General features: G+C 40.0%; 2 protein-coding genes across 2 annotated transcripts in view; both read left to right on the top strand.

Moving 5' to 3' along the window:
- The window catches only part of LOC125314342, a 396,865-nt gene that overhangs the window by 113,858 nt on the left and 257,011 nt on the right, over positions 1–25,996 (top strand). The gene's annotated exons all lie outside the window — the stretch shown is intronic.
- The window catches only part of LOC115730551 (TMV resistance protein N-like), a 322,507-nt gene that overhangs the window by 95,180 nt on the left and 201,331 nt on the right, over positions 1–25,996 (top strand). The gene's annotated exons all lie outside the window — the stretch shown is intronic.

Raw genomic sequence — 25,996 nt, 5'->3', positions numbered from 1 at the left:
ACATTTAAAACCACTCAATTAAGGATGGATACTGTGCTGAGCTGCTTAAATTTTTTTTTTCAAAAAAAAATTTAAGCAACTCAGCACAGTATCCATCCTTAATATCCAACAAAAAAAAATTGTATTTTATTCATGATTTAGTGTCAATTTAGAGAAACTTTGGAATGTATGGAGTACATAGAAGATTTCAGACGACGATAGCTGCCGTTGAAGAATACCATGAAGTCATCCACAAAGCCCAACTGACTAATATCCACTCTAGAGCAATAAGGGTGCTGTAGAATTTTCTCCTCGGAAGCAGCAACCTCTGTTAGTTAGGAGAGGAGTCAGGAGTTGATCTTGAATGTCAGTACCAATGATTTGATGGACTCTTTGAATGATAATCTGGCCTTGACTCCTTTGCCAACACATCTTATCCTTTGGTAATGGTGCAAAGTCAAACTTTGTGCTTTAGGTCGACAAATATTAATTGATATCATTAGTGGTGTTTACAACTGTACAACTTCTTCATTATCATCTGCATTGCTCCTTTCAACTTACCTTCAACCTAAGACTTATTGATTCTTCCATTTCTTGGGAAACTTGATTAAATACATGATATGCTTTGCTAGAAGTAGAATAATCAATAAATATACCTTCATGAGCTCTTGATCCAAACTTACCAACACCATCTTCAGTGTTCTTTGCAATATAACATTTGCATCCAACTTGAAAGCATGCAATGACTTAGTTTCAAAATCAAGGGGATTTTGCTTAAGCAAAAAGAGTCTTAGATGCATTGAAAATATATCATGTAGTACAAGCATCATTTGCAAAATGAGATGTTGATGCTTCTATTGTATACAAGCATCATAAATACGTGTAATGCCTTATCAATGTGAACCATGTATAATTCTCAACAAACTCAACAAGTATTATTGAAAATCACAACAAATCCTTCTAAATATTTGCAAAGGACGTTAGAGGATAATCATGAATTTGATTCTCTTCCCCAAAGTAGAAGGTTAGTAGGTCCCATACCTTTGAATCTGATTTTTAACAATCCTTACTTGAAATCATGCGTTGATAGCGTCGGGATTTGAATAACATCAAATTTGGTGATCTTCCGTAGATAATCTGCGATGCTGATATCTACCTTTCATGATAATCGGCACTGCTAATGTCTATTTATGGTGCGTTCATTGCTGAGATCGCTTGATCTCCAATTCGATTTGCTCAAAACATTTTCTTTCCAACCATTTGCTTGCTCATTTCCATCATCTATCTTGATGCACCCTTGATTAATTCAAAGTAGGTGCGCTGACTGTCGTGGATGAGCATATTGACGTGCTAGAATTTTGATTGTTTTTTCGATTTTTCTGCTATGGAATCCAAACGTGCAATGGCTATATTCTATGCCATCAATGGTCTTTTGTAGTGCGTATCTCACTATCACCAGACCGGCTACATCACTTGTCCAATCTAATACACACTACAATAGTGTAGATTGAGAGTCACCAAACTGACCATTTTAAGCGCAGATACCATCGGCTTGACACGTGATGTTAACACATGTAGTGCGATCGTGTGGGGTGACAGACAAACAAGATGATCTTAAGAATCCGAGAATGAGCAAATTCATTTGTTAAGAAGAATCCGCATATGCAGGATTATTATAAAGTGACACTACTCACTTGGATTGGGATAATCTTATGTCCCAATAACATAAATCGAAGTAATCAGAAAAATCTTTCAAAGCCAAGATGGAGAGCTCGTGAAATTTTGAAAGAGGGTCTTTAATACTTTCAAAATACATATCTTGTAGACATCGATTCAAGAAAAAAAGGTCTTTAAAAGCAACAAAGTAATCCAAAAGTCTTGAGTTTAAAGAATGGATCATCATAAGAGGGAAAAGTACACTATAAGTGCCATAACTTTTGTACGGCGTTCACTTGAGTGTCATAACTTTCAAAACGTTCATTTAAGTGACATAACTTTCAAAAATCATTCACTTGAGTGCCATGTTGACGTAGATGCCGAAAAAGCTGACATGGCAGTAGGAAAGGCGACGTGACACATCGGAAAGCCGATGTGACTAGCTAGAAAAATGACGTGGCAAGCCGGAAAGGCGACGTGGCACTCCGAAAAAGTTATTGTAGCACTCAAGTGGACGATTTTGCTCCGACGTGGCACTCAAGTGAACGATTTTTAAAAGTTATGGCACCTAAGTGAACGTTTTGAAAGTTATGACACTCAAATGAACGTCGTACACAAGTTATGGCACTCATGGTGTACTTATTCCATCATTAGACAAAAATTTGTAAAGAGGCCTCTCATAAAGTTAGCCATAACAAGATCCATATGCTTAGACATAAAACATTTTAAAAAATAGCAATGAGACCCTTATACTAATTGTTGGAGCTAATAATACAACTTAGAGGGGACTGAATAGGTCGGGTGAAGATAATAATAAACCATTGCGGAATACCAAGCCATTTGCACACTAGATGGTGTTAGCTGCAAGTCGGGGAATGTGATTATAGTATGTAAACAAGGTAGATAGATAGATCAAAACTATGAATAACTTCTATAGAATATGCCAAAATTAAACTTGACCGGCAATTTAAACAGTTTAACATAATCTAGAGTGTTGTACGGTGCTGATAAACATATAATGAAGCCAAGAGTGTTGATGAAAAAGAGGTAGATTTATAGTGGTTTGGCTTTATCCCCGCTCAGCAACGTGATGCGAGCAAGAAACTTTTTTCTTTTCCTAGTAGTAAAAGCATCTTTATCTCGTTGATGCTATGCGGTGTTACCCTCTTCAGGTTCATCCATTACTTGGTTTAGGGTTTCTAGTGCTTCCTAGTCCTCTAGAATATATTGGATCTTCATGTTTAAGTTTCTCTCCTTTGTTCAACTCAAATACGATATTCTTTGTTGCTAATGCCATTCTATAACAACACAAAGTTCTTTAGACACTATTTGCACGAATCTTTTAATGCCTAAGATTTATGCATGAAGATTTATACTAACTAATTATGTTAACAAATAGTTTCACAAAAGGCCTTAAGATTCGAAAGTTCACCACATTCCCAATCATCATCCAAAAAACCTAATTTGAAATTATCGTTGACATAATTATTTATACAAATCGAGTTCCTTTAAAAGCTACATAAACTTTTTGAACTCCCCATTCGAACATACATGGATAAAAGTGAGCAAGGACGTCAAAGCAATATAATCAATAAAAGCTGCCATTTATTGCTGACAACCAAATGATCCATAAACAAGTTCAGGTACTTACGATTAAAACAAAGTGGGAGAAACAACCTCAAAAAGAAATAATCCCAAACTAGGCAGCATATTCTTAAAGAAACGTGTCGCAACCTAAAAATCAGATTTTTAGGCTAATGGATTATCAGGTTAATTTTGATGACTAACCTAATATGGACTCTCCCAAGCCCTACCAAATCGCAACTTTGGTTAATTAGAATGATTCAGGATTCGGAGTCGCCACTAACCATTTTGGGTAGGTTGATTAGAAACCTAAATAAAAATAGAGGGAGGACTATTTTTATTCCTTCGAACCAGAGACCGAGGATTCGGGGACTTGGTTACATTAACTAATTAAAGCTAATGCCCTTTCGGTACCTTAATTCCATGAAATATCTTACTTCGGCAACTCAAGTTTGATAGAGTTTGCTTTAAAGTTCAAAGGATGAAGTTATTTTTGGAGTTTTCATTTTTTAGAATGAATGCAGGCACGAATGAAATAACATGAAACTATATAGATGACAGGATGAGATGCAAAACATGCAAGTTTAGGAGTCCAGTTACCCTATGTGCAAATATTAACTAATTAATTATGGCATGCGAAATGACATGCATAAAACACAAAACGTGATATGAAACATAAGGCAATCCAGTTTAACTACTTCGTGACATGGATGTGCATGAATAGCAATCAATTACGCAATCAAAGTAAACTAAATATGCGAAGACTATGTGACATGCAAAAACTATATGCTTGATGTAGATGGTATGCAAATTCTAAATTATATGACTTCAGCATGCGGATTAAAGTGGCTAGCCTAAATGAATGAATCCCGACGTGGTTCTACATGACGTGCGAATGACTTGGTGTAGTGGCAAAGAGAATACAACATGATGACATGGCAAGCTATGATATATAATTATGCGAACATGTGAATGACTATGACATCTTAAAATATGATGTAAAAATATAAGACAAAAAAAATTAAAAAAATTAAAAAAAGGCATCACAAGTGAACATGTGGAATGTGAATAATCATGATATACACGACATGAATTTGCGCCTATCCTATATGAAATGCAACATGTGATTTTCGGAAATATGATGTATGAATGTGCAAATTTCGAAAAATATGGCAAATGATGCAATGATATTCAAAACATGACATATTAATATGAGATGATGCAAAAATATGCATGAATGACATGAGATATGGCAAGATATGCAAGATATATGACGTGAGATATGGATATGCACGATATACGAATGACATTTTTAAAAAAAATATGGAATGCAAGATAAGATATTCGAAAATATGCAATGGATATGTTATGAGATATGCAAAAGTAAAATGAGATGTGTATAATATGCAAGATATGAAGTGAGCAGATTTTTTATTTCGGCAATATAATATGCATGAAACTAAAGATGATTCAAAGATATGCAAGTGATTTTAAAAATGTGGAATGCAAGATAGGATACTCGAAAATATATGAAGTGAATTTGGCCGGATAAATGAAATAATGAAAAATAGATATGCATGGAACGTGAGATATGTGAAAAAATAACATGAAGATATGCATGGGATTTTTTTTGTAATTTTTTCGTAAATAAGATGAGATATGCATGAAATCACACAAGATGACAATGAACTGATTTTCGTTCCTTTTCTTTGAATTTTTGGCCAAATTAAAAATATTCTGATTTGATTCTTTTTACCTAAATTTTCAAGATAAACTTAATGAGATAAAGTTTTTAGGAAACCTTATCTTCCTAAAAATTTAATCAGACATGATTTATAAGAAACCATATCTCACTAATTTTTAGGATTCTTTTTTTTAAGTTTATCGGGAAATTTAAATCAAACAAGATCTCAATCAATTGTAGAATATCAATCCAATCAAATAATTCAAGATAGCAATCCAGATAAGTCGAAACGAATCAAACCCCATCCTCTTGCATTTTTTTCAAAAAAGGACATTCATAAATCTAAATTCGGCTTTTTGAAGATAGCTAATCGGATCTAAACGACGATAGATTAGATTAACTAAATTCTCATCTTTACTAAGTTGGAGGGTCGTATCCGAACGGCGATGGACAAGTTTATCCAACTTAACATAGATGTTACCTACTACGAAACAAAATTTCCTAATTTTGATTTAGAACTTTTTATTCTGAAAACATGTCTAGTGAGTCCAATTAATGTCAATTTTTTTGAAATTTGTGTCAAAATCAGGGTTTTGATATGTAAAACTTGCTCCTTGAATTTCCCGTAAAAATTTTCAGTGTTCATGCCGAAGAACAGAAAACAAACAGCAACTAATTCATGCAAAACAGCGACAAGAATAGTCCAAAGTCTCACCTTTAAGCTCTCGAAAAATTCTGCATACGTTAGTAGCACGAATAACACGAAAACAGCTTGATTTGGATTTAAAAAAAAAACATGTGAGTAGTGCAGAAACAGCAGAGACACAGCAGTAAAATAGCATGTTTATCAACGTCGATTCAACCCAAAAAAAAGTGTAGCGAAGTTACCTTGTTTTGCTCTCAAAATTTTGCACGTGTCTAAGCTGGAATTTCACCTTAAAACAGTCCCTTTTTGCTTTTGACCTTGTTTCGCAGCAAAAATAGACCTCGAACCTACTTGCAGTGCAGTAACTCAATCGATTCTGTAGAACAATTTGATCACTAGTGCAGCGATTTGTCCTTTAGTGCGGCGGCTGCTTGGATTTTGGTGCATCAATGGTTGGCGCAAGGATTGATCAAGAGCAAAAGTATGTTGAAGCCACCCAAAGAAGCACATGTACTGGAGTGGACAAAAATCTACCGAAAGGAACCAATTGAAATCCCTTCCGTAGACACCCTCTAGTTGGTCAGACTTCTCTCGCGTATCTCTCTCTAATTCCTGAATTGTAGAACCCCCCTTCTTGTGAAACCTAAATGCTCTATTTATAGCGCACGTTAGGTTTCTTGTTCATCAATCCTAATGCTTGTGGGCTTATAGGCTTGACTCCTTGAACAAATGTTATGAATTAAATTGAAAGCCTTTTTCCATGGGCTAACACTCAGCTCAATTAAAGGTCCAAACTACATTCTTTCGTTGTAATTTTCGGCCACTAATATGCTAGAACAGCCTAGCTGAATTTTGCATTCCCTCAAGGCTTGATCCAAATGATTTAATTAAGTTCTCATCCGTCCACCGTTGGTCCGATTAAAATGTGAATGCAATGTATGCTAAAATAAATATGAAAATTAAGTTAATTATTTTTTTGTATGAACTAAAATTTAATTCCTGATTTTTATGCAAAATAAAAGGTTAGTCAAAATTTAGGTGTCAACAAAACGTACATTAATCGCTAAGCTTTTTCTTACAAACCGGCAAAGTCTTGTAAAAAGGCTCTTGAAACATTCTGTTTGAAATATTCCAAATGGCTTTGGCCCAAGGAAATCCTTTTGACTTGTGCCAAGGTGCACTCATGTGTTGGGTGGTATTCATGGAAAGAATGAATGTCCTTGACGTCTTAATCTTAATGTTCTCCCTTATATAAGCTTCAAGAAGCCCATTGTAGTCCGAATGGGCTTTTCACTCCCAAAGAGCATGAAGAAAGTTCATTTCGCTTTTAGGTAGACTATTGTTGAAGGCAACAATCTTCTCAAACTCTCTCTTTCCAACAACCATCTACCCATATAACATCCTTTAATTTCTTGTTAAATTTGACATCATTGTCAACCAATGGGGTGCATCCTTCCCATGTTATAGCTCTCATTTCACCTTGTAACTCCTCAACTTTTTCCTTTTGAGCTCTTGTTCTCAAAACAATGGGAGTGTGCCATCGTTGTACCATTGTTTCTATAACGAATATGGAAACAAAAAAGAATTACTCATAATCCATGATACAACTATCAATGTCAATGAGAATTTACAAGATATTGGGTATATAATTGGGTCAAAATGAAATTTTCAAAAAAAGTAAGGACCTAATTGTAATTTTCAGAAAATTCAAGGACTAAATTGCAATTTTAAGAAAATACAAGGACCAACTTGTAATTTTTAGAAAATTTAGGGATCAAATTAATTTTTAAAAAGTTCAGAGATCAATTTGTAATTTTTAGAAAATATAGAGACCAAATTGCAATTTTTAGAAAGTTTAGATACCATTTTGCATTTTTAGTCGGATCCGCGACCGGGTCGTGGATCGGGTCGGAATCCGACCTGCGGACGACTTCAATAGCACGCACACGGAATGTGCAACATACGTGGAGCGTGCCTCATGTGGCGCGTTAGTCCCACAGGCAGTGAGCTTCACGGATACGTGTGGTGCCGTTTGGCCTTCTCCGGTGGCTGTTGACCTCTTAAAATTCTTGTCCCGCGAAGCCTGTTCCTTTGATGTGTTCAAAATCAAGTTTCATTGTACGGAATAGAAACGATGACCAAAGAACGAAACACTCGAAAAAATGAGTTTTCACGCTAATTGCGATTATAGAACAATACATAATGAAGAAATAAGAGCTACAATGCTCAGATACCAATGACGGGTTAAACATATAAACTCTAATCCCGATCTAAAATGTAGCAAACACATTAGATCAACAACCGCAATAGATTGACAACCAATTCCATGTTATAAGTAGAGGAAAAAGCAAAACATGGAATTACATGCCCAAGAATCATCTTGAATCACCGATCGAAGAAGTATATCACGATTAGCAAACATACCTCGATTGCCACAGATTAAGAACCCGAGAGACCATATGAGAAAATTGGATCCAACAATCTTGTTCTTCGAGAGAGTTTTTCACCGAGCATTTTTGCAGAGTGTTTCTTTTTTCTTTTCTCTCTTCCGAATGACATACATTCAATTGAGAGAATATATAATATGCAATATTCCCTCTTTAGGAATAGGAAATAAGTCACTTGACTTGCGTCAAGTAATACATCAAAGGCAATTATTGATTTACCCTTTATTGGAGCAATCAATTCCAACAGCAATACATAGCTTTAGACTCCCGTGAGACAGTGAACTCTCTAAACTCATGACTAGAGCCTTTTTTTTTAACAAGCCACCGCCCCCTCTCCTTGAATCTTCGAAAGAGTAAGCCAAGTTTTTTCCATTTTTTTTTAAAGGAAACCGTGGCTAAGCCCCAATGATGCTGTGATCATAGCAATGATGAACAATGATGGAAGTAAAAAAAACAAAAGAAAATGCGAAAACTTGACTTATTATTTCAAAGCTTTAGGGGAGGGCTTGGGTTTGTTTTAAAAAAAAAAAAACCTCTAGTTGTGAACTTGGTAGATCTCATCCATGGCGTCTCTCCATGGGCGACAATACTCAACTTCATATTCTAGTGAGACAATGGAGGCTTGCTGGTGAAATGAAGGAAACGGTGAACGGCTTAATCGTCACCCATCAAGCAGTGACCAAGATGAAGCGGATGAACAATTTCAGATTCCGTGCTAAGAAGATGATGAATAGTGTCTTAAATCCATGTTAGCAAGCCACGAAGATTTATTGATGACGTGGAATTGCCATGTTGGACAACTAACGATTGCAAATTAACAAGGGCTAGATTTGGGACTCGAGTTAACATCAATGATTTTTTATCAAGCAAAAAAATATTTGAGCTAGATTTGGAACTCGAGTTGAGGTTGGTGATTTTTTATGAGATAACAAAAATTTCGAGCCAGATTTGGAACTCGAATTAAAGTTGGTTATTTTTTATAAGATAAAAAAATGTTCGGGCTAGAATCGTCATTGAATCTAAAGTTCGTGCTTTTTTAGGTAATTAGCCCTATCTTTGGCCGCCCAACTTTATTGCTCCATTCTATCTCTAAATTACTATACACTTGATAGAACAAGCAATGAAAACACAACAGAAAGTGATACACTTAGGGTTGGCGAACTCAGAATGGGCTGAAATTTGGTCAACCGCATGGAAAAGGGCCGCTGGTCAAAACTCACCGCTAAGCTATGACGAACGTCCTTTTTTTGCATTTCGAAGTCGTTTTCATGGATTTTTGGGCATTTTTCGTAGCTTCGGTGGCGTTTTTGTAATTTTGTGTTCCTTGATGTAATTAGGATTAACACCATATAAAAGGGTGTTTTACATTTCCGAGAGATTGGAGTCTTTTGACATCTTTCGTTGATTTTGATAATCACACTTGAGAGAACAGATTGTTCCTCGTATCTATTCAAATTCTTCTGTTTAGCTTATTTTCTATTTCGTTTCGGCATCAATTAGCATCGAGCACAGGGTTGCCTTGGACCGATGGTTGAACAGAATCGAGGTGGTTGTGGACGGCGGGCTCGTGGTGGCCGGGGACGTGGAGTCGTTCTCGAAGCAAACGAACAACCGCCTCTAAGAGACATGCGAGACGTAGAAATTGAAGAACAAAGAAGGCGAATCCAGGATTAGGAGTTATCCAAAGAAGGAGCGGAATATGATGATCCATCCGATGATGAAGAGGAGGACGTCAATCCTTTCGAGGTTCTGAACTAGGGACAGAGTCGAGGGGTACGACCTGAAAATTAGCCATCTTCTCGTAATTTCGAGAAGAAGATCGAGATTCCCGAGCTCCAAGGTAAGGCTCATCCCGATGAGTTTATTAATTAGTTACATACAAGAGAGAGGATCTTTGATATTAAGGATCCGACCGAAGAGCGAAAAGTTAAATTAGTAGCTATTAGGCTACGAAAACATGCCTCGATATGGTGGGAGCATGTGAAAAGGCAGCGTGCTAGAGAGGGGAAATCAAAAGTGAATCATTGGGATAAGATGAAGAAATTGTTGCAAAAAAAAAAAAATTACCTACTCATTATAGGCGGGAGGCGTTTATTGAGTATCACAATGTTAAGTAGCAAGATTTAATAGTCGAGCAGTATACCGAGGAGTTTGATCGATTGCGAATGCATTGTGATGTGGTTGAGAAAGACGAGCAAACAATTGCTCGATATTTGGCGGGGGCTGAGGTATGAAATTTCCGATGTTGTCCAATTACAACAATATTAGACCTATGAGGATATGTGCAGGTTGGCCTTGAAGGTGGAATGTCGGTGTAAAAGGAAGGACATTAGTTCCAAATTCCAGAATCGATGGTTAAGCAAAGAATCCCAAGGAAAAGCGGGGATATCTTCATCCAATTCGACACCAGCCACAATTAAGGTTGTGAGTTCTAAACTTGTATCCAAGGAGGGACAGAGTAGTGCCGGAACTAGCAGGGGAGGAGCTGCAGCCAAGCGATGTTTCAAGTGTCGTGGACTCGACATTTCGCTGCTGATTGTCCGAACCAATAGATTGTAACGCTTATTGATAATCCAACTTTTGATGAAGATCCAGTCTATGATGAAGGCGATGGAGAACAAGAGGATGCGGATCTAGATCGGGATGACATTATCGATGCTGATTCCGGTGAGTCACTAGTCATTGGAAGAATTTTAAATGCCACTGTGGTGGAAGATGAATTGTAGCTGAGGCATAACATCTTTCATACTAAGTGCACTAGTAGAAGAAAGGTATGCAGCATGATAATAGATGGAAGGAGCTGCGAGAATGTGGTGGCCACCATCATGGTGGAGAAGTTGGGGCTGAAAATAGAATATCACTCTCAACCATACAAGCTGTCGTGGCTTAGGAAAGGGAACGAGATTAAGGTGAGCAAGAGGTGTCTTGTGCAATTTTTGATTGGGAAAAGGTATTCTGATGAGGTGTGGTGTGATGTGGTCCCAATGGATGCTTGTCATATTCTGTTGGGGAGGCCGTGGCGGTTTGATAGGAAGACACAGCATGATGGCTTCAAAAATACCTACACCTTTAAGAAGGATGGTCGGACCATTACCCTAGGTCCTTCAGATTTGAGAAAAGAGGTGAAGAATAATCTGCTGTCCAGGTCAGAGTTCTAGGAAGAGGCGGTGAACGTACTCGAGCTTTTTGCCATTGTGGTAATGAAGCAGAATTTTGATAGTCCTGAAATTTTTACTCAAGTTTTGCCCTTGCTTGAGGAGTTTGTTGATGTCGTATCGGAAGAGATGCCACCCGGGTTATCACCCATGAGAGACATTCAACATTGCATTGATTTCATTCCAAGAGCTGTTATTCCTAATAAGGCAGCTTATATAATGAGTCCTAAGGAACATGAGGAGCTGCAGAGACAAGTGTAGGAGCTGTTAGAGAAAGATGTAGTCTCCGAGAGCATGAGTCCATGTGCGGTGCCGACTTTATTAGTTCCTAAGAAAGATGGATCGTGAAGAATATGCATAGATAGCAGAGTCATTAACAAAATCACAATCAAGTATCTATTTTCTATCCCGGGGTTTGGTGATTTGATTGATCGGTTACACGGGGTGACTATCTTTTCGAAGATAGACTTGAGAAGTGGTTATCATTAGATTAGGATGTGACCTAGGGATGAGTGGAAGATGACGTTTAAGACTAGAGATGGACTGTATGAGTGGATGGTGATGCCCTTGGGGTTGTCTAACGCACCGAGCACTTTTATGAGGCTGATAAATCAGGTTTTTTGTCCTTTTATTGGCCAATTCATTGTCGTTTATTTCGATGATATTTTGGTTTATAGTGCTTCGATTGAGCAACACTTGCAGCACTTGAGAAAAGTATTTGAGGCTTTAAGGGAGTAGAAATTGTATGCCAACACCAAGAAGTGCCACTTTTTAACCGATCAAGTGACCTTTTTGGGTTATATTGTGTCAAAGGAAGGCATTCAGATGGATCCAGTTAAGATCGAGGCCATTACGAATTGGGAGGCTTTGGAAAATATTCATGAGGTACGCAGCTTTCACGAGTTTGCGTCCCTTTATCGAAGGTTTATTTTGGATTTCAGCACCATTATTATGCCTCTTACGGATTGTCCGAAGAGAGGCAGATTTATGTGGACCAAAGAGGCGTACGCCGCATTTCAATTATTGAAGAAAAAGGTGACCGAAGCCCCAGTTTTAGTGCTTCCAGATTTTACTGAGGTTTTTAATGTGCATTGTGATGCCTCGGGCATTGGTGTTGGGGGCATCGTGAGTCAGAAAAATAAACCCGTGGCGTTCTTCAGTGAAAAGTTGAACGAAGCGAAGAGAAGGTATTCGAGTTATGACAAAGAATTTTCTACTATAGTGAGGAGCTTGGAGCATTGGAGGCACTACCTTATTTTGAAGGAATTTATTATGTATTCAGATCATGAGGCCTTGAAGTACATCAATGAGCAGCATAAACTAAATGCTAGGCATGCAAAGTGGGTGGAGTTTCTTTATATTTTCAGTTTTGTCATTAAACATAAAGCGGGGAGCGTGAATAAGGTAGCGGACGCATTGAGCAAAAGACATTCTTTGCTGTCTACAATGCAAGTGAGAGTTTTAGGTTTTGATTTATTTAAGGATTTGTATGTTGACGATACCTATTTTGGAGATATTTGGAGGAAGTACAAAACATGGCCATTTTAGTAGTTTTTGATTGAGGAGGGTTATCTTTTTAAGGGCAATAGACTGTGCATCCCTAGTGTTCTTTGAGGGAATCTATTATTACCGAGAGTCATGCAGGAGGTCTAGTTTGGGCACTTTAGGGTGGATAAGACGATGGCCTTGCTGTGTGAGCACTTTTATTGGCCCCGTATAGAGCATAATGTGACTCGATTTGTTGAGAGATGCAGAGTATGTCATTTGGCAAAAACCAAATGTACCAATGCTGGTTCATATATGCCTCTCCCTATTCCGATTGTGCCATGGAAGGATGTCGGCCTTGATTTCGTCTTGGGATTGCCAAGAACACAACGGAACAAAGATTCCATAATGGTGGTTGTCAATAGATTTTCGAAGATGGTGCACTTTATTGCCTGTAACAAGACATTTGATGCTTCATAGGTCACTCGATTGTTTTTGTAGGAGATTGTCAAGTTACATGAAGTTCCTAAAACCATAACCTCTAATCGTGACGTGAAGTTTGTGAGTCACTTTTGATGCACTCTTTGGAAGCACATGGGAACCAGACCAGATTGCAGTTTAGTTCCTCTCACCATTCCCAGGTCGATGGGCGGACCGAAGTTGTAAATCGAAATTTGGGGAATCTACTGCGTAGTTTGGTTGGAGATAGCCCACGGTAATAGGACTTGGTATTGCCTCGGGCAGAATTTGCCTACAACGGATCACAGAATCGAACTACGGGCAAGAGGCCTTTCGAGATAGTCTATGGGCGCAATCCAATTACTCCTCTAGATCTCAAGCCATTACCAGTTCACAAGTAGTTCGGTTCGGATGCAAATGAACATGCGAGGCAGATCAAAGAGCTGCATTCACGGGTTCATAATCGGATCAACAAGCAGAACATGAAGTATAAGCAGCGGTTGGATAGGCGCGGGAAGAGAGTTGTCTTCAAAGAGGGTGATCTAGTGTGGATTCACCTTAGAAAAGAGCATTTTCTGACTAACGGGTTTGGCAAATTGCAACCTAGAGCTGATGGACCATTTAGAGTTCTTGAACGAATCAATGACAATGCTTATAAGATTGAACTGCCGGGTGAGTACAATGTATTCGGGACTTTTAATATAGTAGATTTGTTACCTTACCATGCAAACGAGGAAGAACTTAAGGGGATTGATATCAATGAAGACGACGCAGATTCAAGGGGCGAATCTTTTTCTAGCAAAGGAGGATGATGCACTTAGGGTTGGCGAAGTTGGAATGGGCTGAAATTTGGTCGATCGCATGGAAACGGGCTGCTGATCAAAATACACTGCTATGCTGTGATGAACGTTGTTTTTTTGCGTTTCGGAATCGTTTTCATGGGTTTTTGGGCTTTTTTGTAGTTTCAAGTGGCATTTTCATAATTTTGTGTTCCTTGATGTAATTAGGGTTAACACCATATAAAATGGTGTTTTAGGTTTTCGAGAGACTAGAGACTTTTGACATCTTTCGTTGATTTTGATAATTACACTTGAGAGAACAAATTGTTCCTCGTATCTATTCAAATTCTTCTGTTTAGCCTATTTTCTATTTCGTTTCGGCATCAGAAAGTATTGATTTCTTAAATGTAAGGAATGACTATGCACTATAGTTGATTTCCCAGGCATTTGTCCAAAAAGTCCTAAAATTCATTCTACGGCGGCGAATTTAGTCCTGAATTTTTCGATTGGGTCAATTTAGTCATAAAACTTTGTTGATTTTATTCGACATGAGTGTTTAAGCAAAGAGAAAAGTTAAAAGCTTTAGTCACTTTTAGGTATTGCTACTTCATTTCCCACGCAAGAGTCGAATTACCATTGTAGTGACGAAATTGGCAAGTTTGGGGCCTCCAGGCCCCCATAAATGAGTTTTTTGGCTAATTGAAGTGAACTACACGTAAGCTCGTGCCTTATACGGATTCCGATAAAATTACCAATAAGACAAAACTAACGTCTACCTATTTGTGAAAAAGATTTATACAAACTGAAAATCGCTTCTTGCAATAGAATATCTAACCATATATTGAAACTTCACAGTTTTCTTCACATCGGGGCGAGTGTCGACTCTATTTTAAGCAATTTAAAGTTTGCAATCTCATCTATCAAATTTTTTAATATAAAAATGCTTATTAAAGTTAAACTAACGCAGCACTAATTGAAAGTTCGAAGGAGCTGATGCAATTTGTCCATCAATTTTTTCTAGTGGAGCTCGTGTAATTCTGAATAAAGAAAAAGCTATACTTCTGCGCTACCATAAGCTCCAAACTTGGATCATAGCCTCATCGTGTACGTCATCAATCTTTAGCATAAAATATTTGAAATCCTTCAATTAGTCACGTCGCCTTTAATTCAATTGACATGAAAACCAGCACATTGCTAAAACATATGCAGTGTCGCGGTGGCGTGTCCCTCGTAGATTCTTCAAAGTTATAATTTTGAGAGTAGAAGTCCAAAAAATCCACCCAAAGATGTTCTTTCATTTCTAGGTCGGGGTAAACCCCTTCGATCCGAATGCTTAAATTGTTCTAGGAGTTGAAACCAATTATTTTTAAAGGTTGATTGCGAACAAAATAGTACTAGACTGTAAAGTGACAATCAAATTTTTAAGACTCGAGAATTCAATTACACAAGTGAAAGAGGAACCATATTCCTCATCATCCTTTTGGTACCATATTCCTTGGTTAAATCCTTGTATCATGAGATTTTCTATAGTAGTACATACATACCTCACATAATGTTGGATTTCATTTTGTGTTTGATTAATCCTAAGAGATTTTAGGAATTGCCACTAGCCTTTCAGGATGGGCTAGAAACCAAATGAGACATGAGAGTTTTCTCTTTTTTTTCTATGCAATCAGGAGATTCACTAAGTGCGGGGACTCGATTATGCCAATCATCTAAAATCATCGCCTTTTTGGTACCTATAACTTGGTATGATTTTTCATCTAAGTGATTAAACGGCTTTTTCCAATTCGATCCTATAGGCCATTTGTTGTCGCTATATGTTCATGCATTTGTTCTCTTTTGGATTCGTTACGTTCATGAGCGACCTGACCAGTCTGATTGAATCAGACAACAAGTCAACGGGTCAACAATGGTCAATGATAACGTGGTAGAGTGACGTGGCACTGAGCTGACATGGTGGGTGACGTAATCATTGTGTGGGTGTTACGAGGTGACGGATCCACCCCCACGACATTCCAGCAAGAGGCGGTTTCCAAGTTCATGAACAGTTCATTTGTATTACGGTTGTTTTCTTCACATGCTAAAATGATAAAAGAGTGTACGTGTTTAGCGATTCGCTTGAGGGACGTTTTTTTACTTCTTTATAGAGATATTAAATTTTAAGTTGTAACAGCAAGCAAAAATGTCAACAGGTCATCTCTTGGAATCCACCGAAGATGGATGGGTAAGATCGTCTTATAAAAATAATAACTAGTTTTGAATTCAAGTTTGCGAGCCGGAAATGGGGACCTCAGCTATGTATTGCCGTAAGCTGGTAAAGAAAAGAACTTCATGAAAGTTTCTCTTCATCAAGTCATAAATACAGAAGAGAACAGCATACACGACTCTTAGGTTTGATTTTCCTAGTCTTTTCCCCTTTTGCCTTTTCGTCTCAATGGACTTCACACACTTCCAGAACGAAAGAAGCTCTTGATCCTTAAATAAGAACCGATGATTCACCTGTTGAAACGCTCCAAGCACGTGTCCTTCGGTTCGTGTGGGGATGATCATCAAGCAAAATCCGTTCTCATAGAATTTGAACACATTTTCCACGGCAAGGAAAAGATTGGCCCCCGAGGAATGATATGTCATCGTTGGATGTGTATAATTCCCACGAGGTACATCATAACATACGTCAAAATAGCCTGGCCGAGAAGGCTTAAGGTGCCGAGAGTACTTGGTCACGAAGTATTGAGGAAAAGTATACTAGAAGTGTCATAACTTTTGTACGGCGTTCACTTGAGTGTCATAACTTTCAAAACGTTCACTTAAGTGCCATAACTTTTAAAAATCGTTCACTTAAGTGCCATGTTGACGTGGCAGCCGGAAAAGTTACTGTAGACACCGGCAAAGTTATTGTAGCACGCCGGAAAAGTTACTGTAGACGCCGGAAAACCGACGTGGCATGTCGGAAAGCTGATGTGGCATGCCGGAAAAGTTATCGTAGCACTCAAGTGAATGATTTTGCTCCGATGTAGCACTCAAATGAACGATTTTTAAAAGTTATGACACTTAAGTGAACGTTTTGAAAGTTATGGCACTTAAGTGAACGCCATACACAAGTTATGACACTTCTAGTGTACTTTTCCCCGAAGTATTGAGTTATTTCTTCATTCACCGCATCGTAGGCAATATGAGCAAGAAAACCATGAGGACTTCCGGAGTCGAAACGCAACCCACCTCTAAAAGCCTCGGGACTTACATTGAGGCGCTTTCCGTTGATGCTAATGGCCATGAGGTCAACCATGTAGGTCACATTGTAAATCAAAACTGTCATCGGAATATTAGTTCCACGACGGCCACGTATGTGCGCGTCGTCCCCGAAATTGAGTAATGTGTGCGTACCGCCACGGGAGTACCATAAGGGCAAGCAATACGAGATGCGTCTTTTAGTCCGACGGGCATATTGTGTAGAAGAATATTTTTCTCTGTATTCAATATGAATCCGTACAGCATTACAATCGTTTTTATATACAATACATGGGTTAACCCTAGCATCTCAATAAATCAGGAAAAAATTGTAATAAAAGAAAAAATCCCTAATTTGTAGGAACTACAGCTCAGGCCAACACTCCCCCTCAAGTGCGTGAGAAGAAGTCTTCGATATCCATCTTGACAAGTGAGCTTTGAAACGCTCTACTTGGCACGCCTTTGGTCAATACATCGGCCAATTGATCTTCAGATTTGACAAAAGGTAAATGAATTACTTTAGCATCCAAATTTTCCTTGACAAAGTGTCTATCAACCTCAACATGTTTGGTTTGATCATGCTAAACCGGGATGTGAGAGATAGCTATAGCGGCTTTGTTATCACAAAACAACTTCATCCCAAAGTCCGGTGGATACCTAAGTTTGGACAACAACATTTTAATCCATAATAACTCACACAACCCCTTCGCTACTCCTCTAAATTTTGCCTTAGCATTGGACAAGGCTACTACTTTTTGCCTCTTGGTCCTCCATGTGACCAAGTTACCTCCTACAAATGTGAGATAACCTGACGTCGACCTTCTATCCATTGCGTTCCCTGCCTAGTTCGCATCCGTATATACTTCCACTGCAAGGTGACCATTCTTTGCAAACATGATCTCTCTCCCTTGAGCCGACTTTAAATATCGAAGGATACGATATACTGCATTCATATGTTCTTCACTAGGAGCATGCATAAATTGACTCACAATACTTACTGCATAAGCAATGTCTACGCGAGTGTGAGATAAATAAATTAATCGTCCTATTAACCTTTGATACCTCTCCTTATTAGTCAGCACTTGATCGGGATACTCCCCAAGTTTATGATTCTACACCATAGGAGTATTAGTGAGCTTACGGTCCAACATTCCCACTTGAGCCAACCAATCAAGTACGTATTTTCTCCGTGACAAGAAAATACCTTCCTTAGACCTATCTACCTCAATACCCAAGAAATACTTTAGTCCTCCCAAGTTCTTCATCTTAAGCTCTTATGCCAACTCCTCTTGAAGCTTTGAAATTTATCCAGTATCATCTCCTAATATAATCATATCACCAACATATATGATCGGGGCAATCACCTTACCTTGGCTTTGCTTAAAAAATAAAGTGTGATTTGAATTGTTCTGGGAATAACCGTACTTTCTCATGGCTGAGCTGAGTCGACCAAACCAGGCACAAGGTGACTACTTCAAACCATATAACGACCTCTTTAGTCTACAAACAGCATTCCGCTTACCAACACACCCATATCTAGGTGGAACCTCCATATGAATCTCTTTCTCCAAATCTCCATGAAGAAATGCATTCTTCACATCAAACTAATGTAATGGTCAATCCAAATTTGTAGAAAGTGACATCAAAACCCGCACATAATTCAATTTTACAACTTGAGAGAAAGTCTCCCGATAGTCCACACCATAAATATGTTTGTATCCTTTTACGACCAATCAAGCCTTGTACCTCTCAATGGTACCATATGCCTTGTGTTTAATGGTGAATGCTCACCTACATCCCACGGCTTTCTTCCCTTCCGACAACTCTACAAGGCTCCAAGTTTGATTTTTTCTAATGCTTCCATCTCTTTCTTCATAGCTTGGACCCATTTGGAGCCTTCAAGGCCTCTCCCACCCCATTCGGAATTCGAACAGCTAATACATTTGACACAAAAGCCTTATAAAATTTCGATAGCCTTCTTGTTGACATAAAATCGGCAATGGGATATTTAGACCTTTGTTCCTCCACATTCAGTAAGTATCGACTAGGAGGCTTGTCTCGGTTATGCTTGTCAAGGAGTTTATATCTAACAACCAAATCGGAATCATCGGGAACCTCAAGATCGGGAAGAGAGCTTACCTCGGGATCATTCTTAGGAGAGTAGTCGGGTGCTGAAGAAGGGGCAATTTGCAAAGGAGCATGCTGTTCTCGTTCATTAGGTGTAGATATAGATTGTTGGTCATCCGCACTTTCAACTGGAAAATGATCACCCTCCCCCTCATTATCCGCCATCGCACCCTCCCTCTCATTTTCTACCACTAAACCATGGCTTATGTCCTCATCAAACCGCACCATTGGAACTTTTCGTGAGCTGGTTAATGGTCCAACCACATCCGATCGCACCCCGGACTCCACACCCTCCGTGCTAATGTCCCACAAAATTTTCCTTTCAATATAATTCTCCCCTTGAAAGGAACAATAGGATGGAGAAAAAAGGACTCGAGACTCCGGAAAAGTCACGTCCATAGTAACATGTGTCTTCTTAGCTATCGGATCATAGCAACGATACCCTTGTTGGTGAGTTCCGTAGCCAATAAATACACATCGTACTACACACAGGTCCAATTTGGTGCGTCGATTCTTGTGAAGATGCACAAAAGCCACACACCCAAACATTTTAGGAGGTATTATCAAGACTAAAGGGAGATGCACAAACTGGGATAGAGCTTGTAATGGAGTTTGAAATTGCAACACACGAGATCATACGATTCATCAAGTGAACGGCTGTGACCACCGCTGCATCCCGGAACCTTTTTGGAACATTACCGTTGACTAGAAGAGCTCTCGTCCTCTCTAGAATGTGGCATTTCTTTCGTTCGGCCACACCGTTCACTTGAGGGGATTGAGTGCAAGAGGTCTCATCCTTAAAATAAGAGGTAAGGCATTGATTGATATATTCTCCCACCATTTTCCGTACGGAGAATCCAAATACAAACTCTAAATTGAGTGGTAACCATTTTATAAAACATGCAAAATTTGTTAGGAGCCTCATCTTTATGCTTCATCAGATACAACCATGTCGTTCGAATGCAATCATCAACAAAGGTTATAAACCATCTCTTTCCGGACATTGTAGTAATTGCGGATGCACCTCACACATCAGAATGAACCAAACAAAAATGCTTGCTACTTTTGTTAGAGCTCAAAGGAAAAGAAACACGATGACTCTTTGCCATAATGCATATTTCACATTGAAAAGCAGAATCTGATAAACCACGAAACAACTAAGGAAACAAATACTTCAAATATCTAAATGATGGTTGTCCCAATCGACGGTGCCACAACCAAACATCCCTCTCCTTACTAACGGATCGACCGGGAGTGTGATAGGCACGGTCAGAGTTGAGATCATCCACAATGTATAGCTGTCGCGATCTCGCCTTCGGCCTCCCGCGGAGGGTCCAATGGGGTTTAGAGGTATTGCCATAGATCAATGGCGTGGACTCTCCCAAGTCCTACCTCGCGTGACATTGGATTCATTTTATTGATTAGCAAATTAAAATGTTATTAAGAGTCGCCACTAGCCTATTGGAGTCGGCTAGAAACCAATCGAGACACGGGAGGGTTATCTCGATTCCTACGCAACCGCAGTTTCTAAGTTCGGGGACTTGTTTACGCTAATTAGAAAATTAGCGCCCTTTCGGTACCTAACCAGTTGACATTCCCTAAGGTGACCACACATTCTGCATATCATTTTAAACTTATCATGTATCTAACTGGTACTAAATGATCATGCATAATGTTTTTTCATTATTTCGTGCAATTACCTATTTATCCTTAACCTAATGGATAGGAAAAGCAATTAACAGGCAATTTTTCAAAAGACAATGTATGAAAACACTCAATCAAATAAATATGCCAAATAAAGATTAGGATAAGCACATGCGGACCAAATCTATGATGGCGATATTTAAACAAACAATTTCGACGCGAAGGTCGAATTACAACGCTTATCAGACCGGACCGGACATCGGTCTTCAATCAACGCCAATTTTAGGCATGAAAATTCATATTAGGGGTAAAAAGGTCAAAGAAACCAATTTTCTAATTTTTTGAAAATTTTCTGATTTTTTGGGATTTTTATTTTTATTTTTTTGATTTTTTATTTATTAATTATTAATTATTATTTTTTTTAAATAAGGGACCGGGTCCGGGTCGGGTTCTCGGACCCGGACCTGGATCGGGTCGTCGGGCCCGGTCCGGTCCGCGGGAGAGACCCAAACCCGGGCCCGGAGGACACAAAATGCTCGGGCCCAATTTTTATTTTGACCGAATTGGGTCCCCGATTTTCTCCGGCCCATCTCCCAAAAGCCCATTTCCTTCCAACAAAACAAACCAGGCTCGATAGCCTTTCTACTCTTCCACGCCAAACCACTCGAGCAGCCCGTTTGCTCAGCCCAATCTCTTCTTCTTTATTCTTCCAACCCGTTCGAGCAGCAGCCCAATCTCTTCTTTTTGCTAGCCCACACGACAACCAACAAAAGGAGAAAAAAACGTGGAGAGACTTGCTGGTGGTGTTCACCATCTTCTTCGCGGACGCATGACGACGTCCATCTTTCTGCATACCGACGGCCACGCCGCCTCGCCACCGGTTACACTCGCGTCAACTAAGCCCGCGCTCGAGTCGCCTCCTTCCGCGTCGCTTCTAGAGCCCGCGTCGCCTCAACCCGAGCTCGAGTCGCTTCTCTCGCCCGCGGCACTGTGACCAAAACCGGATATCACCACCAACCTTCGCTCCCTCATCACTGTTTCTAGTTTGGCCTTCCATGCGTGTCGCCACCGGTATGAGCTCGCAAGGCACCTTCACTCCGTTGGCTACCGTCGACGCCGGGTGGCTACAAGCGTTGCCCAAACCTTCTCACCCAAGAGCTCTCCATTCATTTTCCTCTTCCCTTGCGTGTCTGCAACAGTCGACGGTCCCGGCACCATCAGCTCACCTTCAAGAGCTTCTTTGTATCGCATCTGGTCCGGGGCTTCCTCCCCAACTCCGACTCATTCTGGCCTAGGTTCGCTCCGAGGTCCACTGCGAGCCGAAGGCTTCGCAAGATCCGCTTCATGCCGGCACCTCACTGGAACCCGACTGGTAACATCAAACTCTTCAACAGCTCCGGCGACCCTTAGCAACACTTGACGGATGACTATAGCTTCTCGATGAGGTTCCGCGGAGGCTACCAAAACCCATTACACATTCCACTCAAGCCGTTGAACCTCCGTAAGATCGTCCGCGGCGGACCCGAATACCTACTGCTACGACGATGCTATCAACGACTTGACGAGGGATCGAAACCAGATGGAGGTTTAAACACGTGAAGGGCACCGAAACCGACAGTGAATAGAGACAACCATAAGCAAAGGCAAAGTACGGATAAGGGAACAAAGCAAGGCAAACAAGGAAAGGGTTCGAGTAGACACTCTACGACCACCTATTAGGACTCAACATGTAGGAAACGAGTATAGGAAACAACAAGGTCAACCAATCGTAAGAGAGAAAGCAGGATATTAGGAGAATGGCCCGGAACTCGCGCGAACCCGTGAGCATGAAACTCTGGTCCGGCGAGTCCCGCACGGCCCAAGACAGAGCACTTTGATACTCACTTGAGACCTACCTAGATGACGATTGGTGATGACGTACGAGGGCCAGAAACGGATGACCTTCTTGCTCTTTCTTGTCCTACCTTCTTCTCCAACTCTCTCTGTGCCCGCTTATGTTTTCCTTCCTTTTATTTTTAGTCGCCGATCCCACCTTTTGGAGCCCGCGCCAACCTCTCGCCTGCCCATCTCTCTCTCTTTTATGCTCATTCCGCCTCCTTCAAGAAGAATCCCCTTTGGAACTCCCTCTGAGCCCCTCCTCTAATTCCGTTTCTTTTCTCCTCTTCCGCTCTCAAAGTTTTAGAGCCCCCTTTTCTTCCCGGGATGAGTTCCCGAGAGCTCCTTCTGCCCCCCTCTTTTTTTTTGCTTTTCTTTTTTTTTTTTGAACGACCGAAGAAGCCCTCCAACTTGCTGCCCACGTATGACTTTGTGGACCAAAATGATCGTGAGATGTGGCCCTTCGGTTGACCGTGTAGATTGTGTGGGCCAAAAATGAGTGATGTGGACAAGGGAGGACCATGTGAGCTGTGCAGAGACAGCAAGATGTGATGTTGTACGTGAGTGTTGGTAGAGGAGACATTGAGATGAGGGTGCAGATGATGGGGTTGGTCTTCATGGGAGGAGAAAAAAATGAGAGATGGGCCTTGGGCAACTTAAAGGAGAAAAATGGGCCATACGCTTAGGCCTATGTAGGAAGAAATAAAAATGAAAGCTAGGCCTACATCCTACGGGTCTACGGGAAAAGAGAGAAGACCGGACCGAGCTTTACCCGAGCGGGCTTGAGTCGAGCTGGCCCGCCCTGATTTTTTTTCTTTTCTTTTTTTTTTCTTTTCCTTTTCTCTCTCCTTTTTTTTTAAATTAGTTTTATATATATTTTACTTCTTTTTTTTTTTACTTTTTCTATTTTGCAATAAGACAAAAATAAATTAGACGTATTCTCATTTAACTAATAATAATAATAATAATAATAATAATAATAATATGGGATCGCCAAAATTAGGTGTCAACAATTGCCCCTCTTGGAATGGGAGCTCGAAGAGATTCCATTTCAAGACGAAAGGACACCTAATTTTGTCAATAAACTAACCTAACAATGCTTGGGGAGAACCGCCAAAGCAACTATCGAGACCAAAATGAGGAGACTCACTCGGAGAATATGCTCCGAGGCTCCACGCCTCTCAATACCTGCGCATGCAAGGTTAACTAAAACAAACAAAAATCTGGGACGACCGTATAAACAATACGAGCTTGGTCCTTAGACGAAAATGGCACGACCGTATAAACGATACGGGCTTGGCCTTCACTTGGCAATGCGTTTGCTCTGGGCTTTAAGGCTCACCAGACTTGAGGGGACTTGCTCGAGGAACCGGCTCCGGGGCTCTTGTCTCTCCGTACATGTTCGGGCAAGGTTAGCTCAAACAAACACACCTCTGGGACGACCGTATAAATGATACGGGCTTGGCCCCAAAGGGAACGACGCAGTTCACGGTATTCTGACCCGTGAAAAGGCGATTCTGAAAATTCTCGGTTCGGGGTCTTTGACTCGTGAAAAGGCTGTTAAAAAGTTTCGATTCAGAGTCTTTGACTTGTGAAAAGGCTATTTTGAAAAGTCTCGATTCGGGGTCTTTGACCCGTGAAAAGGCTGTTGAAAAATCTCGGTTCAGAGTCTTTGACTCGTGAAAAGGCTATTGAAAAGTCACAGTTCAAGGTCTTTGACCCGTGAAAAGGCTGTTGAAAAGTCTCGGTTCGGGGTCTTTGACCTGTGAAAAGGCTATTGAAAAGTCACAGTTCAGAGTCTTTGACTCATGAAAAGGCTATTTTGAAAAGTCTCGGTTCGGGGTCTTTGACCCGTGAAAAGGCTGTTGAAAAGTCTCGGTTCAGAGTCTTTGACTCGTGAAAAGGCTATTGAAAAGTCACAGTTCAAGGTCTTTGACCCGTGAAAAGGCTGTTGAAAAGTCTCGGTTCAGGGTCTTTGACCCGTGAAAAGGCTATTGAAAAGTCACGGTTCAGAGTCTTTGACTCGTGAAAAGGCTATTGGAAAGTCTCACTTCAGAGTCTTTGACTCGTGAAAAGGCTATTTTGAAAAAGTCATAGGGTGGGCTTAGCATTGTATCATGCTCACCAAAATGAGGAAACCTGCTTATAGAATAGGCATCGGGGAGCTAAAATTCACCTTACTCGTCCAAGAACGGTTAGCTCTAACAAATAGTTATACTAGTGAGGAGAGAGTGTTACTCTAGGTTGAACTTACACTTCGGCCTCCGGAGTACGTTCTCTGGATTGCACGGGACAAGCTCTCGACCTTAGCGCTTGCATGTCGATCGGAACTTGCTGAATGAAGTGAAAATATTGTCGACAAACTCTGTCACCGCGAATGACACTCACGTGACTTGGCTCTTGCTAAGCACTTGGCATCATATCTGTCCAAACAAGGTTAGCTCGAACAAATACTAACACCAATGAATATATGTGATATGTTCGCTCACAATTCGAAACCTGCTGCAGATAACCGAACTGCTCAAGCCGAGTCCCTACATAACTTAGGACTTATGAAACGTATTTGGAATGATGAGTAGATGTCATTAAATGCATGAGCAGATATAGTTAAGCCTACTCGCCGGGGGAGTTACTTGGCATAATGCGATACCAAAATCTTCTTACTCGGATAGATAACAAGCCAGACCTTTAGACTCCATGGGGAAAATTAATTAAAGGGAGAACTGTCGTTCCCGAAAATGAAGATTTTTTTGTTGCTTTTTTGTTTTGTTTTGTTTTTTGTTTTTTGTTTTTTGTTTTTTTTGAAAACTTTGGTTCATGAAAAACAACAATTTCGCTTCATGAAAAGGGGTTTATTGAGCGTGCCAAGCTAAAATCCTTAGTCCGAAAGGGCTTCTCACACACTCTCGTTGGGGAATATTCTGTTGATCCCAATCGCTCACTTGGAGGTTTCTGGAATAAATACTCTCGAGACCTCGCAATATGTTCATGTCTAAGGTTTCAGACATATTCGCAATGCATACATTATTGATCAATCCGAAAGGTCTTTCAGGGACCGTAATGTTGGTTTGGTCATGGGCTTACACAAGGGGTTTTTCCCGCTTTGAGGCCACATTGGGGAAATATTTGAAATTACTACCTTCATCGGGTTTACAAGTCAAGAACCTGGAAGATAAGACAAGAAATGATTGACTTCACTCCTTCAAGCGGTAGCTTCTTTGTAAAGTCTTCATGTCAACTCGAAA

This window comes from Rhodamnia argentea, chromosome 3 (genome assembly GCF_020921035.1).
Source record: "Rhodamnia argentea isolate NSW1041297 chromosome 3, ASM2092103v1, whole genome shotgun sequence".
Classification (NCBI taxonomy): domain Eukaryota; kingdom Viridiplantae; phylum Streptophyta; class Magnoliopsida; order Myrtales; family Myrtaceae; genus Rhodamnia; species Rhodamnia argentea.
The sequence above is the reverse complement of the archived record's forward strand: the minus strand, read 5'-3'. Positions and strand labels throughout refer to the sequence as shown.